General features: G+C 38.1%; 1 protein-coding gene across 4 annotated transcripts in view; it reads left to right on the forward strand.

Annotated features, from left to right (window-relative positions):
- The window catches only part of LOC106090358 (uncharacterized), a 194,461-nt gene that overhangs the window by 49,809 nt on the left and 126,585 nt on the right, over positions 1 to 18,067 (forward strand). The gene's annotated exons all lie outside the window — the stretch shown is intronic.

Raw genomic sequence — 18,067 nt, forward strand, 5'->3', positions numbered from 1 at the left:
GTCCTCTATTAAAAGAGAAATTTGAATACTGTCACTTGAAATGCAGTCAATATTTTGGATCAAAAAAACTAAATTCGATTAGTAATTCATTCATATGCATAGAGCTATTGCCTAATTAACCTGAAAGAAAGTGAAGATAAAGCCCCCGAGTTAAAGTCTCGTTCTTGTCTTGGCTAAGCGACTTATACATAAAGTTAGAGTCTCGTATAACTGACTTTAACTGTGAAGATAAAGTCCTCGCCTAAAGTCTTGCTGAAAAGTGTTATAAAAATAATTTTTACGCGTGCTGTTTGTTCAAAATACCAATAAATATTCAAAATGAGGTAATGTGAAATAAGTAAGTAAACATTTTTAGAACGATTTTGGGTTCTAAACAAAACGAAAACACCAATTTGGCCAGTTGGACCTTAGGGAGCCCACATCCGGCCAATTTCGTGGATATAAGAACTCCATTTCGAATTTATTTTATATAGGCCAAATAAGGTCTTGTGAAACGACCTAGTATGCATTTTAGCAAGTATTTGGACACAAAAAAAAAAAAACCAAAAATACTAAATTTTTCTGTTATGCCGTAGGGACTCCACAACAGATTGTTTTCCGGCAAATAAAAGTTCTCTATGCCGAATTTTTTTTTATTGGCGAAATAAGGTTTTGTGAAAAGACCTTATATATTAGTTTTTAGGAAGTACATGGACACAAGAAATAACAAAAAATAGTAATTTTATTCGCTAGGCCCTAGGGGCTCCGCTCCAAGTCGATGTCTTGGGTATTAGAATTCTGTGAAAGAGCTCTATGCCGAATTTCTTTTTTATTGGCGAAATAAGGTCTTGTGAAAAGACCTAATGTACATTTTTAGAAAGTATATGGACACAAGAAAAAACCAAAAAAAAAAATTTTTCCGCTAGGTCGTAGCGGCCCACAAGAGGCCGATTTCTGGGATATAAGAGCTCATTGTATGAGCTCTATGCAAAATTTATTTTTTATTGGGGAAATAAAGTCTTGTAAAAAGACCTAATATGCATTTTCCGGAAGTATATGGACACAAGAAAAACCCAAAAATACAAAATTTTCCGCTAAGTCGTAGGGGCCCCACAAGAGGCCGATTTCTGGCATATAAGAGCTCATTGTTAGAGCTCTATGGAAAATTAGTTTTTTATTTTTAGCAAGCACTAATATGCATTTTTATCAAGTATTTGGACACAGAAAAAAAAACAAAAATACTCATCCTTTTCGCCAGGCCTTAGAAACCCGACAACAGGCCGTTTTCCGACATATAAGAGCTTAGTATAAGAGTGTGACCAAAGTAATGCAGCATTTCATCCTGTATTCATGCAAATTGCAAATTTGGCCATGAAAATTCCATTAAGGAACAGGGGCAAACTTCTCACATATTAATGAGTGCTGTCTAATTCAAGTTTAAACCGCTGAATATTTTTTCTGATGTTCTCTGATTTGAACCCAGGCGTCCATCATCATACGCGGACATGCTAACCTCTGCGTTACAGTGGCTTCCATCATGTAGTCTATTCCAAAAAATTGCAATCAAAAAACGAGTGCCGCAGTCTGTCTTCTCTCTCGAAAATATAGGAAGTCACTCAAAATTTTTTTGGATCCTAACTACTCTAATAACGAAGAATTCGATTGCATACATTTAGTTGTCGGCGAGCATATAACACATTTTGGAGATATTTGGATAGACTGACGGACGGGCAGGACTAAATCGGCTCAAAATGTCACGAGAGCCAAGAACATATATACTTAGTTGGGTCTCATATTTACATATATACGGGGTCGTAGCCAGGGCTCGGGCCCCTCCACAAAAACGATTTTGTCTATAGAAAAAAATGTAAAATTTATTCTAAACACAAAATTTTAGTAGAATTTTTTAAATCACAAGAGAAAAATTTTTGATCAGAACGGGACTACCTCAAAATTATTTTTCTTAAGTTCAAAATTTTAATGAAATTTTTTGTACACATATTTTAATGAATTTTTTCTAAATGCAAAATTTCAGCGTAATATTTTTAAAAACAAAACTTCCTCACAAAATTTTTCTAAAAATTGCATTTTAATGTTTTTTTTCTAAAGATATAGTCTTTAGAAAAGATATATTTTCTAAAGACAAACTTTTGACCCGCCTACCACGAAATTGTTTTATAAGCCAAAATTTCAATAAAATTTATTGCGCCTGATTAATGCATTTGTGACACAAAATTTTTAATATTTTTATACCCTACTTTCTTATGACTTTTGACATTACTGGTGAATTTCATGGAAATCGGTTCAGATTCAGATATAGCTGTCATATATGTATATCGGCCGATTTTAACTTTAAAAGCCACTGCAAGCGCATTTATTGCACATCGCTTTTCGATTACGATTACCACAATATCTGAGAAGATTGCTCGCAATCGGTTTAGATTTTGATATAGCTCCCATATATATGTTCGTTAGATTTTGGGTAATTTGCAATTATGTTGGCATTTGTCAAGCGTATTTTGATGGACCTCGACGGATGTTTTTAGGTGGGTTATTAGACAACCCGTATCAAACTTAGAGCAAATTTTTCTTCTCAACATTTTTTACATATTTTCTATTTTTAATACTCGACAAATGCGATCCATGGTGGAGGGAATATAAGATTCGGCCCGGCCGAACTTAGCAAGCTCTTACTTGTTTGTGTTTTAATTTTTGTTTTAAATCCAACTTAGTAGAGTACCGGAGTATTCTACCAAATTTTGGTTAAAGGATTCAATGGAGTAAATACCGAAAAAGGTCTTCTATTTTCGAATTTTTAAAAGGGTGGGTTCCCAATGCCCTATTGAAAAAAAGTTCATATACTTTCCAACACTGCATATAAGGTCTTTTCACAAGGCCTTATTTCACCAATAAAAAAAAAATTTCCATAGAGCTCTTACAATGAGCTCTTATATTTTTGGGATTTTACTTCCTTATAAATGCATACTAGGTCTTTTCACAAGACCTTATTTCACAAATAAAAAATAAATTTTGCATAGAGCTCTTACAATGAGCTCTTATATGCCAGAAACCGGCCTCTTGTGGGGCCCCTACGACCTAGCGGACAAAATGAGTATTTTTTGTTTTTTCTTGCGTTTTTTTATTTTCTTATTACTTTTTATTTGGTATGTTTTTTTTAAATACCTTTTTTATTTATTGCCTTTTTCCAATAAATCAGCTTTAGCATTAAATTTTAGGAAAGTTTCTGGCCAAACCTGTACAAAATTATTTTGATAACTCTTTTCTCTCTTTTAGGCGAGAACTTTATCGTCACAGTTAAAGTCTTTTTATAACAGTTATACGAGACTTAAACTATCTGTATAAGTAGTTTTGCCAAGGCAAGAATGAGACTTTAACTCGGCGACTTTATCTTCACTCCCTTTATATAGCGAAGCCAGCCAGAAACGAGACTTATCTTTGCAAGAATACAGGCTCTGTTTCTCCCATTTAGTTGGTTAAATCCCGAAATTCTTAGTCTACGAATCGTTCCTTCACACACCCATGGTTCCAGGATAAGATCCGCGTCAAAAACCCCTGCCATCAGGAGGACCTTTGGTGCCGCCGAAGGACATTTATCTTCAGAAATCGGACCATAGTCGGGATTCGGAATTTCCACCAGTTTCGCGTAAGCCTCGTCTTCTGATTCCGCCAGGAGTTCATCCTCTCAAGATTCGTTAGAACTTGTCATGATAAACTTCCGTATGCATTCAGGGGCAGGTGAGAAAGCTGTGGAATCACTCTTCCTCAGGACACTGAGGTTGTTCTGCAAATTTCAAGTGGAAGTCGTTCGTTTACTTTGATGGCAAATTTTTTAAAGACAGTAAAATGACTAATATTTCTGCAAATTTTTAGGGCAATTGTTTACTGGAAAAGTACACGAACAGACCTTATATAGCATACAAAACAAAAAAAATAACATAAAACAAATAAAAACTTTGGATACACACTTTGTCCAATACAACACATCATATATATCTAAATATATATGGTGTATTGTATTAGACAATACAACACACCAATACAAAATAAATTCATGAACCTAACCTGAGCAGGAAAAAAATATAGATCTGTCTCAAATTTCGGCTGAATATCTCAATTTTGAAAGCTCTAGGATGACAACATCTGACGGACGGACAGACAGGGAAATCATTAAATCGTAATACGTTTTAGAATATATATGTATTTTGTAGGTTCGGAAATTGATGATTTGGGTATAAAAATGCAATGTACTAGGTTATATAGGTTAGGTGAGGTTTAAGGATCTCCGTTTGATACACACTGCAGTGGTCGGGTAACCTTTTCGAGAAGACCAGTTCTAGATCTTTAGAGTACATCCCGACCATCCGTATAGAAGTCTATGTAACTTCTATTACCATGGATATCGTAGTTCCAATCGGTTCTATCAGGAATAATGGTACAGTACTTTTTATCAAAACGCAATTCAGATTGGGTGTAATCCGCACTGCCCGGAACAGCGGACATTGGATCAAGGATAATACAGTGTCCGTAGCCGCCATATTACCAATAAGAAAGCTCCCTTAACCTCACGGTAGTGGTTGCTGCAATTTGGGTAGCCACAATGTCCGTATGCATAAAATGTAGCATTAAATTCAGTGCATCAGATGGTGTCGTCCTCAGGGCGGCTGTGATGCATAGACAAGCCAACCTTTGGATCCGGTTTAGTAGTGAGCAGTCGGTGAATTTTTGAAGCGCCGTCCACCAGACCACAACACGATATAGCATTATAGGTACGACAACTGCAGAATATACCCAATGCATAACGCGCGGTCTAAACACTCAACTTTTGCCAATGGCTCTCTTGCAGGTGTTGCAGAGTGGCCTTTCTTCCCCGTTCCAAAATGTTGGATTTGAAGTTCAATTTCCTGTCCAGCAAAACACCCAGGTATTTTGCGCTTTCTGTAAATGGAACATTCTCTCCACCCAAGGAGACAGGTTCCACTGTAGATAACTTGTATATCCTGCCGAAAAGAACTACTTCTGTCTTGTACGGATTTATACCCAGACCTCTTTCGGTAGCCCACTTTGCTGTTGCACGTAGAGCTTCCTGAAGTATATCTCTTAGAGTGCTGGGAAACTTTTCCCTAACCGCCATTGCCACGTCATCAGAATACGCGACCACTTTTACATCTTTTTCTTCCAGAGACATTGTAATGGCTATATTCCAAAGCAGAAGAGACAGTACACCTCCTTGAGGTGTTCCTCTGCAGACCCATCTTTTTAGATCCACAGATACCAGGCCTGGCGTAATGCATCTGTTAGTAAGAACATTTATTAACAAACCTTCTCACGGTAGAGTTGATGCCTAGAAACTCCAACTCCTTCGTGTTTGACGTCGGTTTTACATTATTGAAAGCACATTCAATGTCAAGAAGCTACCATTCTATATTCCTTGACAGCGAGAGAACCCTCTATGTACTGACTGGGTCGTGAAGGGCTGTTTCAGTGCCCTTGGCTTTACTATATGCATGCTGCTGCCGCGACAGGCGATCTCCAGGTATCTTTGCCTTAAGATATGTTTCTATCAACCGCTCAAGAGTCTTCAGCATAAAGGATGACAGACTAATAGAACGAAAATTTTTCGCCTTCGTGTGGTAGGGTTTTCCTGCTTTCGGGATGAAAATGACCTTTGTGTCCCTCCATCCCACAGGTATATATGACATGCTGAAACAATCAGAGTATATCTCCCTAAGCCAAAGAACCAGTCTATAAGACAGCCTTAATTCAACCGGTGATACATCATCGGGGCCTGGCGATTTAAAGGAGTTGAAACTTCTTATCGCCCAAAGGATTTTCGTCTCAGACACAATTTCCCTAATAATCACGACGAATGCAGACATACACCGAAGCCAGTTATCGGCTTGTTGTGGCTCTTAAAACTAAAAAGTATCCTCGACAAAGAAAATCTAAAGTAGGATTTTCGTGCTACTTACAAAATCCTTAATTGTTTTCCATGTCACGCCCCTAAGTTGGTACATGTCTGGTATCGTGTCCCTACCTAAGTACCGGTGTCTGTTAGCCGCGAAGGCCGGGCAATGGCATAGGAAATGCTCCATCGTCTCATCATCTTCCCCCCATGCCCTACACAACCATTAGCCATCACCTGCCGCACCGGTTTTGCATAAGAGAGCTCGTAGCCTAATGTGTCCCGTTATGACACCAAAAACTATACTGACCTCTTTTTACTTCCTTTCAGTAACAGTGTTCCTAACGACCGTTCCACTGTTCTACAGGGTTGTATGCGCATTCATCGCTCACGTCCTTAACTCGGACTGCAACGACCCGAAAGGCTTCGGGTTAACCAAGTTTATTGACGGCAATCCTCTGGCCTTCACTGCCAAATCGTGTGCCCTTTCATTCCCCTTTATTCCGTTATGGCCCGGCACCCGAACGATGCGAATTTTGCCATCCTCAAAGATGGCGTTAATTACCTTCTTACACTGCAAGACTGTTCGTGACCTTACCGTTCTGGTTGTTATTGCCCTTATGACAATTTTACTGTCCGTAAAGATGTTCACACTCGACGTCCTCTCGTTAGCACCACACAGCCTCACGCATTCCGTGATCGCCGGATCTCCGCAAGTTGGACCATATTATGGTCAGGCAGTCTAAACCAAATCTCAGTCCCTGGGTTCTCAATGTAGACCCCCAGTTAGAGGACAGAGTGGGCTCTGTCCTCTAACATTGATCCAAACGTGTAATATGATCTTGCAGGTGACAATACAAGGGTTCCGTCAATCCAAGAGTGTGATGCTGGCGACAGTGCCTCGCACTCGACCTCAAGGTTCATCATAAGCATCCAGTCGGAAACCTTTTTCCTTCCTTCCAGGTTTGCTATCGTCGCCGCAATTATTCCGCGATGGTATGAGCTGCTCCCATACTCAATCCAATCTCCTAATGCCTTTAGTCTCATATCCGCAATGGCTGCCTCACACTTAATCTGCATGTCAATGGGTCGGATATCTAGAATAGTCTCCAATGCCCTAGTAGGCGTGGTCTTCACCGATCCGCCTGTGCTAAGACATCCTGAACCTGTGGTATGTTCCTTTTATTGCATTGTTTCTTCATAGCATTCCACCAAACTACTGAGACGTAAGTAAGTGTTGGTCTAATCACTCTCCTGTAAATCCAGTGGACTATCCTCGGATTAAGGCCCAATTTCGAGCCTAGGACCCATCTACATAGTGCTCAACATTTGCGAGCCTTCTTGGTGCTCTCCTGAATGTGACACCTTCAATTCACGATCCAGGATCATACCTTAGTATTTGACCTTGTCAGATATCGAAATCGTTTCGTTGAGGAAACGGAGTGCGTTAAATTGGCCTACCTTCGTCTTTCTCGAGAACAGGCATATTCCAATCTTCTCTGGGTTAATATTGAGACCTTTGGGTCTAGACCAGCCATTTGCTATATGCAAGACCCTTTCGGCCCTTCTACATTGCTGGTTCGGATCCTTACCCCTTAGAAGTATTATAACATGGTCTGCGTAGCAGACGGGTTCAAATCTCTCCTCAGCCAGCATCCGTAAAGGGTTATTTATGATGGTGACCCATAGGAGTGGCGATAAAATGCCCCCCTGTAGCGCGCCTTGTGGCACTTTCTCCCTTATATTTATGTCACGGGATACACACTTTATCCAGTTGTTCCTTAGTATATGGTTCATCCATTCTTTATGGACCGGGTCCACCTGTTACTGGTCTAAGAATTGGATCAGTGTGTCGGTCCGCACATTGTTAAAAGGCATACCGCCAGTTTGTTATATTGGTCATCGGAAGATTCTTCTATTTTATGCACAACCTCGTGCAGGACAGTGTGACCTCTTCTATTTACAGTTTCTAGTATTTTTCACACTTGTTGGGAAATAATAGATTTTATTAAATTTTTGTTTTATTTCTTAAAACATAATGTGCTTTGAAAAAACAGAACATTTGTTTTTTCAATTTGAAAGACGATTGGTGTTAGACGTGTCAAAAAATATTTTATACGAAGAGAAAAAAAAAATATTCGAAGATTTAATTGAATAATTTTTAAGGAGATAAAAGGATCACGAGCATACCACATCAACTTATTTTTAAATTTCGGACGACGAAATTAATTTTTCAACTAATTTTTATTTTCCTGTTGTTTGGATCGCCGATTCCTCTGTGAATCGGCGCTGTCCACGAACAAAAGAAGAGGAAAACATCAATCCCCTAATTATTATATAATCGGTCCCAAAGACCAATTGATGCCTTTTAAAGGCGGATACTGAGATTTTTTATTCTACTAATATCAAGACCGGAGTCTTCTAATCGATGGTTTGATTAGAGCTTAATAAACCCAAAATTGACCTAAAACCCTGACTTGTCAAATCAATACATCAAATGCTAGAGTCTTCCCGTCCATAGTTTTATTGGAGCCCAATGGACACAGCATTTTCCTATTACCGAATTGTGTCAATTAAAGAATTCTGGGGATTCTCATTCTTTTTCAATTGGAGATAAAACAAGAATTATTTATAGTATATACATTTAGTTTATTTTCCCCATTATTACATACAAGACAATTATTAAATTTATATGTTACTTTGGTGCACGAGCAAAGCAAATTTGAAGCCTTTACTTTTATAACCACCCAGAACTATAGCAATTTCAAATCCCACGTCTGAAGGCCTAAGGACATCATGGATATTAGCTGGTGAGTTTTCATAATATTATTTAATTTGTTATGCTCATGCCATATTTTTATAATAACACAAATTCACGACACTTATCTTTACTAAATGCTAGGTTTATTTTTTATTGTTTACGTAAACTATAGTTCTTTCTTTCAATATCATTCACTTTTAACTTATTTATAAACTTAGATTACCTTTAATACAATCACTTTTTATTGGACTAAGTTTTATACCTTTAATTGCCACAAATCAATTACTATTCATTTTTGAATATATTATAACGATGTTTTAAACATTTTTTATATAACTCACGAAAGGTGAAGGACATACAGTAGTGGGAGATAAAATGGGCTGAAGGATTCGTCAGCATGGTTGGGTGGGTAGAGAATGGCAATCAAATTACATCTTACTTACTATTCCTTCAAGCTACCTTATTTTTACTTTTATGGCAGCGAAACCAAGCCTACTTCCAACGGGAAAGAACCGCCCCGGGACTGAGCACGGCCGGCGGCGAGGAGGTAGCGACTCCCAGAGGAATTAGGGCCCAAGGTGGTGGTTCGTTACATAAATTAAATGGCGCCCAACATGGGGCCAGCTGGTCGTTTTCAGACTTTCACAGAATCCGATAAACCAGTAATGTGTCACCTAAATGCTGGTCCTTTTCATTTCCTCTTCTTTCCTTTTCTTTTCTTTCCTTTCCTTTTCTTTTGCTTTTCATATCATTTCATTTCCTTTTATTTTCTTTTCCCTCCTGAAATAATTTGGATTTATAGTTTACTATTTGCGAGGTTCCTGTACCAGATTTATTTAGGAGGATATCTTTGAAAACCTTTTCGGTGACTTTTGTTTTGTGGAAATGTTGCTGCGAAATCATACACCGAAACGGAATAAATGATAACTTTTATTTATTTCCTTCTCTTTTCCTTTTCTTTTTCTTTCATTTCCTTGGGATTTTAAATATGGATTGAATTAGCTGATTTTTATTGGTTTCTTACCTAGGCGAAAACTCGAGGAACTTTGTTGTTGAGCATGATGTTTCATTAAGGATTTGTGTTTTTTGGACTATTTTGCTAAAAAAAACATACCTTGGTAATCCAGGTTTAACAGCATTTTAAATTTTTGCTTTTGTTACTGTTCGTTTTATTTTATAGAAGATGATCTCAGATTTACCCCTACTGCTTTGTTCCTATGCTGAGTAGTGAGCTGTTAGCATCTCATATCGTATTTTATTTATTTAAAACAAAATTTAGTTAGTGTATTTTATATATTATAGTTGACTTCATTTTTTTAACGTTTTGGAAAGATGCCATTGGCACACAGCAGGGACAGGAATAATGACAGAGAAGAAAGGCCACCTAAGAATGGCTATTGGACAAGATCCAGGGACAGAGCACCTGGTTCTAATCGGAACAGGATACGTTCCGCTGAAAGTGGATTGGTAGATAGGACGGAAGAGATGTCTTCGGTAATAAACGAAGACCGAGTCCAGCAGATGATTAGTGTCTCTATGTCAGAAATGCGTAGGGAGATTACTTCTACAATTTCGAACGAGATCGGTAACCTAATCCGTGGAATGAATTTGAATAGCGAAGAGGTAAGTCCTAGGGAGCCTACGTCAAGGGCGATTAGAATCAACAATGGACGAAACACTCAATACTACGTGCCCCAAGAACAACCTGAGAAGATACTTAATACAATTCGGAATTGGAAAATTTCTTTCTCCGGTAGTGATAAGGACTTCCCAGTAGAGGAGTTTATATATAGAGTAAATATCATGACAACACAATACACTAGGAGGAAATTTTGATTTGGTTTGTAGATACATACATGTTCTGTTTGAGGGTAAAGCTTTGGCTTGGTTTTGGAGATACCACCGTCAAAGCGATACTGTTGAATGGGCGGAATTTAGTAGGTGTTTAAAAATACAACACAAGGACTTTTGTAGCGACTTTGATATTAAGGATGATATTCGTCGCCGAAACGTTATAACGAGTCCTTTGACGAGTATTATGAATTCATAATGACATTGGCAGATCGATTGCGTGAACCTATTGAAGATGAAGAACTTTGTGAGACCTTGCTTCGAAACCTTAGACCCGAGATTCGTCATGAACTCTTACACTTGGACATACGTCAGGTTTCAGAACTCAGAAAATCAGTGAAAAGGCACGAGAAATTTATGAAGGATGTGCAATCAGTCGTAAAATTTAGACGTGAAGGGAAGGCTCAGGTAGCAGAATTAGTGGACGAAGAGGATGTGGATGACGAAGGATCAAACGAACATGAGGTCAATGCGGTTCTTAAGGATATAAAATGTTGGAATTGTGAGGAGCGTGGCCATCTGTATAAAGATTGTTTGAGGGAGAAAACTGTCTTTTGTTACGGCTGTGGACTTAAGAATACATATAAGCCATCCTGCACTAACTGCACCAATTCGGGAAACGCCTTGAAGGGTGTCCTTCCAAAGAAAAGAGGACATCCTACGGAATTGATGAAAATAAATTAAATATTGAAGCTATTGAGAAAAACCCAGATTTTACAAATACCAGAACAAGTAACCTAATTTTACCACACAGCTTTATAAAACCTAAAATTATACTTGCGAGGAAATCTTTAAAAATTCTAAGTCCAAGCGAAGTGCTTTACGTATGAGAGAATTTTGGAAACAGCTGAAGACCTTTAAAAAGTATAAAATTGCAACGATTGTAACCAAAGATTCAGATACTCGGCCTTATGTAGCTCTAAATTTCAAAGGAAAGTTGTATTAGACAATGGAGCTAATAAGAGTGTTATTGGTGGTGATCTGGCTCAGGAACTGAAGAAATAATCTGATTTTAAGAAATGTCGCGGAAATGTGAAGACTGCTGACCATTAGAAACAGTCAATTTCAGGAATAATTGAGTTAGATTTTTATTATCAAAATCAGAAATGTAAATTTGAGTTTTTGGTTGTGGAGTCTATTAAGCAAGATATTTGTGGAATGGATTTTTAGTGCAAATTTAAAATTTCCATTTCTTTGGGTTCCGGACAAGATGAGATTTGCGGTATCGATATGGACTTGGACTCCATAGAATAATCGGAGGACCAGAGACGTAAACTGAATGTTGTTATCGAGATGTTCCCCAATTCTGACAGGGATGGTCTTGGATGTTCCACGGTGGATGGTCTTGGATGTACCATCATATCGATACAGGAAAGTCCAAGCCAGTTAAACAGAGATACTATCCGATATCTCCAGCGAGGGAGAAAATTCTCTTTACGGAAATTGATAGGATGTTGTCATTGGGAGTTATTGAGGAGTGTCCTCAGTCTCCATGGTCTTCGCCTGGTGTATTGATAGTTAAACCTGACAAAGTTCGCTTCTGCGTGGACAGCAGGAAACTTAATTCGGCAACGGTAAAGGATTCTTATCCTATTCCAAACATTGAAGGAATTTTGTCGAGGTTGCCTTCAGTACATTTTATCTCCAAAGTGGATCTTAAAGATGCATTTTGGCAGATAAAACTAGATGATACCTCCAAGCCTAAGACAGCATTTACCATACCAAATAGGCCCTTATATCAATTCACAAGGATGCCCTTCGGGTTGTGGAATGCACCCCAAACATTGTGCCGTTTGATGGATATGGTAGTTCCGTATAATATGAAATCCCACGTATTTGTCTACCTCGACGATTTGTTAATTGTTTCGGAAAATTTTGATAGCATTCCAGTTTTTCTCATTTTACATTTCCTTTAACTGAATTGCTTTCTAAGAAGAAATCGTTTAAATGGACACCTGAAGCGCAAGAGGCGTTCGAACTTTTGAAGTGTAAGATGTGTAGTGCTCCTGTATTGGTCCATGCGGATTTTACAAAACCATTCGTATTGCAGTGTGATGCCAGTGTGGTTGGAGTTGGTGCCGTTTTAGCACAGGCAGATGAGAACGGTGACGAAAGACCCATAGCCTTTATGTCGGCAAAATTAAACAAAGCCCAAAGGAACTACACTATTACGGAGTTAGAGTGTTTAGCGGTAGTGTTAGCTGTAAAAGGTTCCGTGCCTACATAGAGGGTCACGAGTTCAAGGTTGTGACGGACCATGCCAGTCTTAAGTGGCTCATGCGCCAGAAGGATTTATCATGTAGATTGGCACGGTGGGCACTGAAGTTCCAAGGTTTCAATTTTACGATTGAGCATAGGAAGGGAAGAGAAAACGTAGTGCCTGATGCATTGTCGCGTATATATGAGCAGGAAAATGACGTATCGGAGTTAGAACTGGAAGTGCTTCCGTGTATTAATATGGATTCGGACGCTTTATAATAGATGGCGTACGGAATTAGCAGAGTACAAGTTTCCGGATTTTAAATTGGAAGATAGATATATCTATAAGAGGACAAGTTTTTCGACCGATTCGGAAAATGACCAGACTTCGTGGAAGTTAGTGGTTCCATCGGAGTTGAGGAAAGACGTGATATATATAGCCCATAATATTCCCAATTCGTCACTTTGCGGAATAGCGAAAACGTTGGAAAAGATACGAAGGTATTTTTATTGGCCGAGATTAGTTACGGATGTACGAGAGTATATTGGGCAGTGTGCGATGTGTAAGACTTCGAAGGCTCCGACGATGATCTTACGACCTCCATTGGGAAATATGGTTTCAACGGAACGACCTTTTCAGAGGTTGTATGTGGATCTAATTGGGCCATTACCCAGAACTCGCAAAGGAAATGGACCATTACTCAAAATTTACTTTTCTCAAGCCACTGAAGAAGTTAGTTTCCGGACCCATTGTTGCTTATTTAAGGGATGACATTTTTAATTGCAATGGAATTCCAGAGATTATGGTTTCAGACAATGGTACCCAATTTAAGAGCAGAGAATTCGAAAATCTTTTTCGACAGCATGGAATTAAGCATCAACTTACTGCTGTGTATAGCCCGCAGGCTAATGCCAGCGAGAGAGTAAACAGATCGGTTAATGCTGCTCTTAGATCATATGTAAGGTATGATCAACGGCGATGGGATGAATTTATACCCAGTGTTAATTGCGCCCTGAGGAACACAGTGCACCAGACTTTGGAGAAGACTCCGTACCAAATCCTGTTTGGTCAACATATGATGACCCATGGGGGAGACTATAATCTTGTGCGGAAGCTTCAGTTACTGGAAGATGCGGATCTAGATTTAAGTAGGACGGACAAGTTAACGTTGTTGAGAGACTATTAAGGGAAAGGTGAAAGCTGCATATGAGAAAAATGAAAGGTTATATTATTTACGCTCTCGAAATAAACAGTATGATATAGGAGACGAAGTAATTCGACGGAATTTTTCACAAAGCGTGAAGATAAATAATTTCAATGCTAAATTGGCACCAGTGGGAATTCGAGCGACAGTAGTACGTAAGATTGGTAATGTAAGTTATGAGCTTAAGGATAAGGACACGGGGAAAATTGGGGTCTACCATTTAAAGGATATTTGGGAATAATTTTTTTTTGTTTTTTTTATGCGTGCTATAATTTGTGATATCTTCTATTTACAGTTTCTAGTATTTTTCACACTTGTTGGGAAATAATAGATTTTATTAAATTTTTGTTTTATTTCTTAAAACATAATGTGCTTTGAAATTAAAAACTGTCTATATGTCTATACAGAAAATTTTTAATTTCAAAGCACATTATGTTTTAAGAAATAAAACAAAAATTTAATAAAATCTATTATTTCCCAACAAGTGTGAAAAATACTAGAAACTGTAAATAGAAAAGATCACAAATTATACCACGCATAAAAAAAAATTATTCCCAAATAACCTTAAAATGGTAGACCCAATTTTCGCCATGTCCTTATCCTTACGCTCATAACTTACATTACCAATCTTACGTACTACTGTAGCTCGAATTCCCACTGGTGCCAATTTAGCATTGAAATTATTTATCTTCACGCTTTGTGGAAAATTCCGTCGAATTACTTCGTCTCCTATATCATACTGTCTATTTCGAGAATGTAAATTATATAACCTTTCATTTTTCTCATATGCAGCTTTCACCTTTCCCTTAATAGAGTCTCTCAACAACGTTACTTGTCCGTCCTATTTAAATCTAGATCCGCAGTTTTCCTCTAGTTACTGGATAACTAGAGGAAAACTCCAATCTCAAATTATATTTTTGATTCTACTGATATCAAGACCGGAGTCTTCTAATCGATGGTTTGATTAGAGCTTAATAAACCCAAAATTGACCTAAAACCCTGACTTGTCAAATCAATACATCAAATGCTAGAGTCTTCCCGTCCATAGTTTTATTGGAGCCCAATGGACACAGCATTTTCCTATTACCGAATTGTGTCAATTAAAGAATTCTGGGGATTCTCATTCTTTTTCAATTGGAGATAAAACAAGAATTATTTATAGTATATACATTTAGTTTATTTTCCCCATTATTACATACAAGACAATTATTAAATTTATATGTTACTTTGGTGCACGAGCAAAGCAAATTTGAAGCCTTAACTTTTATAACCACCCAGAACTATAGCAATTTCAAATCCCACGTCTGAAGGCCTAAGGACATCATGGATATTAGCTGGTGAGTTTTCATAATATTATTTAATTTGTTATGCTCATGCCACATTTTTATAATAACACAAATTCACGACACTTATCTTTACTAAATGCTAGGTTTATTTTTTATTGTTTACGTAAACTATAGTTCTTTCTTTCAATATCATTCACTTTTAACTTATTTATAAACTTAGATTACCTTTAATACAATCACTTTTTATTGGACTAAGTTTTATACCTTAAATTGCCACAAACCGATTACTATTCATTTTTGAATATGTATGTATATTATAACGATGTTTTAAACATTTTTTTTATAACTCACGAAAGGTGAAGGACATACAGTAGTGGGAGATAAAATGGGCTGAAGGATTCGTCAGCATGGTTGGGTGGGTAGAGAATGACAGTCAAATTACATCTTAGACTGCTCCTGAGATCAGCTTCACTCTAATTTCTTCTGTCCTCAATTTTTCTTTTATTTAATACCTTTGCTATTCTTTTTTTTCACTTACTATTCCTTCAAGCTACCTTATTTTTACTTTTATGGCAGCGAAACCAAGCCTACTTCCAACGGGAAAGAACCGCCCCGGGACTGAGCACGGCCGGCGGCGAGGAGGTAGCGACTCCCAGAGGAATTAGGGCCCAAGGTGGTGGTTCGTTACAACAGTCTCCACCTACCTTTGCTTAACATAGGCATGTTGATTTTACTTAAGCAGTTCGCTAGATGTCATACTCTTTATCATGGTGTCCACAATACTTTCCATGGTTTTGAGTAGAAAGGACATAAGGCTAATAGGCCTTTGGTTTCGCATAACTTGCATTGCCGGGCTTGGGTATAAATACCACCCTTGCCTCCTGTTAGGATTTCGGAGTATATGTAAGTCTCAGGCACGCTGAGAAAATATTGGCTAGGTGGCGCGCCAGATAGTCTGTCTCCTTCTGTAGTAACGCCAGAAATATTCCATCAGGTCCGGATGACGGAAATGGTTAGAAGCTATTCCTTCACCATAAATTCCGTAATTATAAACCTTCGATCAACATCATTATTCCACGATTCCGGTTTCTCCGTGAGTCCCGTCGTATCCTGTGGAAAATAGGTTTTCATCAAAAGCCTCAACATGTTCTCCGTTGTCTCTGCTCTCAATCCCATGGCAGTTGCTAAAGTTTCAGTTTGGACATGGGTTTTTGAGAGAAACATTTTCATCTTGGTGGCGTCATTAACGCTATCGACCTGGTTGCACCTTTTTCCGCTCTGGTAATCTTATTGTATTTCTTGAGCCGTGTGTAATACACGTCTCAATATGCTTCCGGTTTATTACAACGTGCTCTGTTAAAAAGTCTGCGGACGTCTTTCAAAATATTGCGAATCTCCCCGGTCATCCAGAGTTTTCGTGGGCTGATTTCCTTTCCCGAAGAGGACAACTATCTTCGAAAGATCCCACCAATGCAGTCGTAATCCTATTGACTGAGTCTGGAATTCTTTATGTACACAGCCGTAAACATGTCTGTAAAAATAGGCCAGGACATGTAATCACCCTGAAAAATCTCTGTATCACATGGCGGAAGATGAAAGGAATAATCAGACTTTCCCGCATAGGACGGAGTATCTTGAAACTCTGGCCGACGTTCGGAAACTGGAGGATTTGCGATAAAACAATGATTTGGTGACTGAAACTCCTCCGCGAGCTGTGATAACTTCGCCAAGCAGTTCCAGTAAGTATCATAAGTACTCTTAAACTTCGTCCGAAGGTTCTCCAGCTAGTAGCATATTCTGGCTCCTTTGCACCGTCCTCCACCTCTTCTTCGTCTTGCTCACTATCACGAGTAGTCATGAACGTATCGAAAGGCGACTTAATGTCGCTCCACCATGACTTCAACTCTGTCATGTGAACATTAACGAAGTGAACGGATGAGAGCGGAAGCGTATTAACACCAATATCAGCATTGAAAGCGACAAGGCGATCAGCCAAACGAATGAACGACTCGAATGACATATTCGAAATTGAAAGAAAAAAAGTATAATTGAGTCTGAACTGGGCGCACTTAACTCTCTGAAATAGGTTAGAAGAAAAAAACATACTAGAACGGAAAGAATATTCGAAAACATGGAGCCGGTATCGAAATAATCTTTGAAAAATGTCGAAAATTATTTTCAGAAATAATAAAAATTTTAAACCAAAAAGTCGAAATGGCTGTAGGGTGCATGGCAAACAAAGAGTATATAAAAGCGAATGAACAAATTCAAAACAACACAGAAATCTCGATACCGAATGAAAAATAAAATATTCCATAATTTTTGGAAATTAATGCCAATTTTATGGAACAAAAGCACACTGCTATTTAACTTTTTATTGAAATGTAATAAAATTGTCAATTTCCACCAAACTTTAAGAAAATTAATAACCGATTAGTCGGAAAAGTGTATTAGCACTACGGTTTTTGAAAAATTTCACTCTGTGAAGGAAATACTGAAATGCTGTCGGCAAAACACAACTGAAATCTTATGATGCACAATAAATATTCAAAAGAAAGTACTATTGTTTTTACTTTAATGGAATAAAACAAAGCACAAACTCACTTTTTCCTGTACGATAATGACGATATGCAAATGTTGGATGAAATGGTGATGACGGGATGATTTTCAGTACTCTATCCGGTTCGACAAGGACCAATGAAAATGACGAGGGGTTTAGTTCTGGAGGAAAATGGATGGTTTAATTCCTGGGGTTATGGAAAATATTTCATGAAATAGAAATATTTTCGTCGCAAGGTAAGTTTGGCAGGAAGAGGAAAAAAAATGATAACACAGCGGATTATAATTCAGATATTTACAAGTT

This window comes from Stomoxys calcitrans, chromosome 3 (genome assembly GCF_963082655.1).
Source record: "Stomoxys calcitrans chromosome 3, idStoCalc2.1, whole genome shotgun sequence".
NCBI classification, from domain to species: Eukaryota; Metazoa; Arthropoda; class Insecta; order Diptera; family Muscidae; genus Stomoxys; species Stomoxys calcitrans.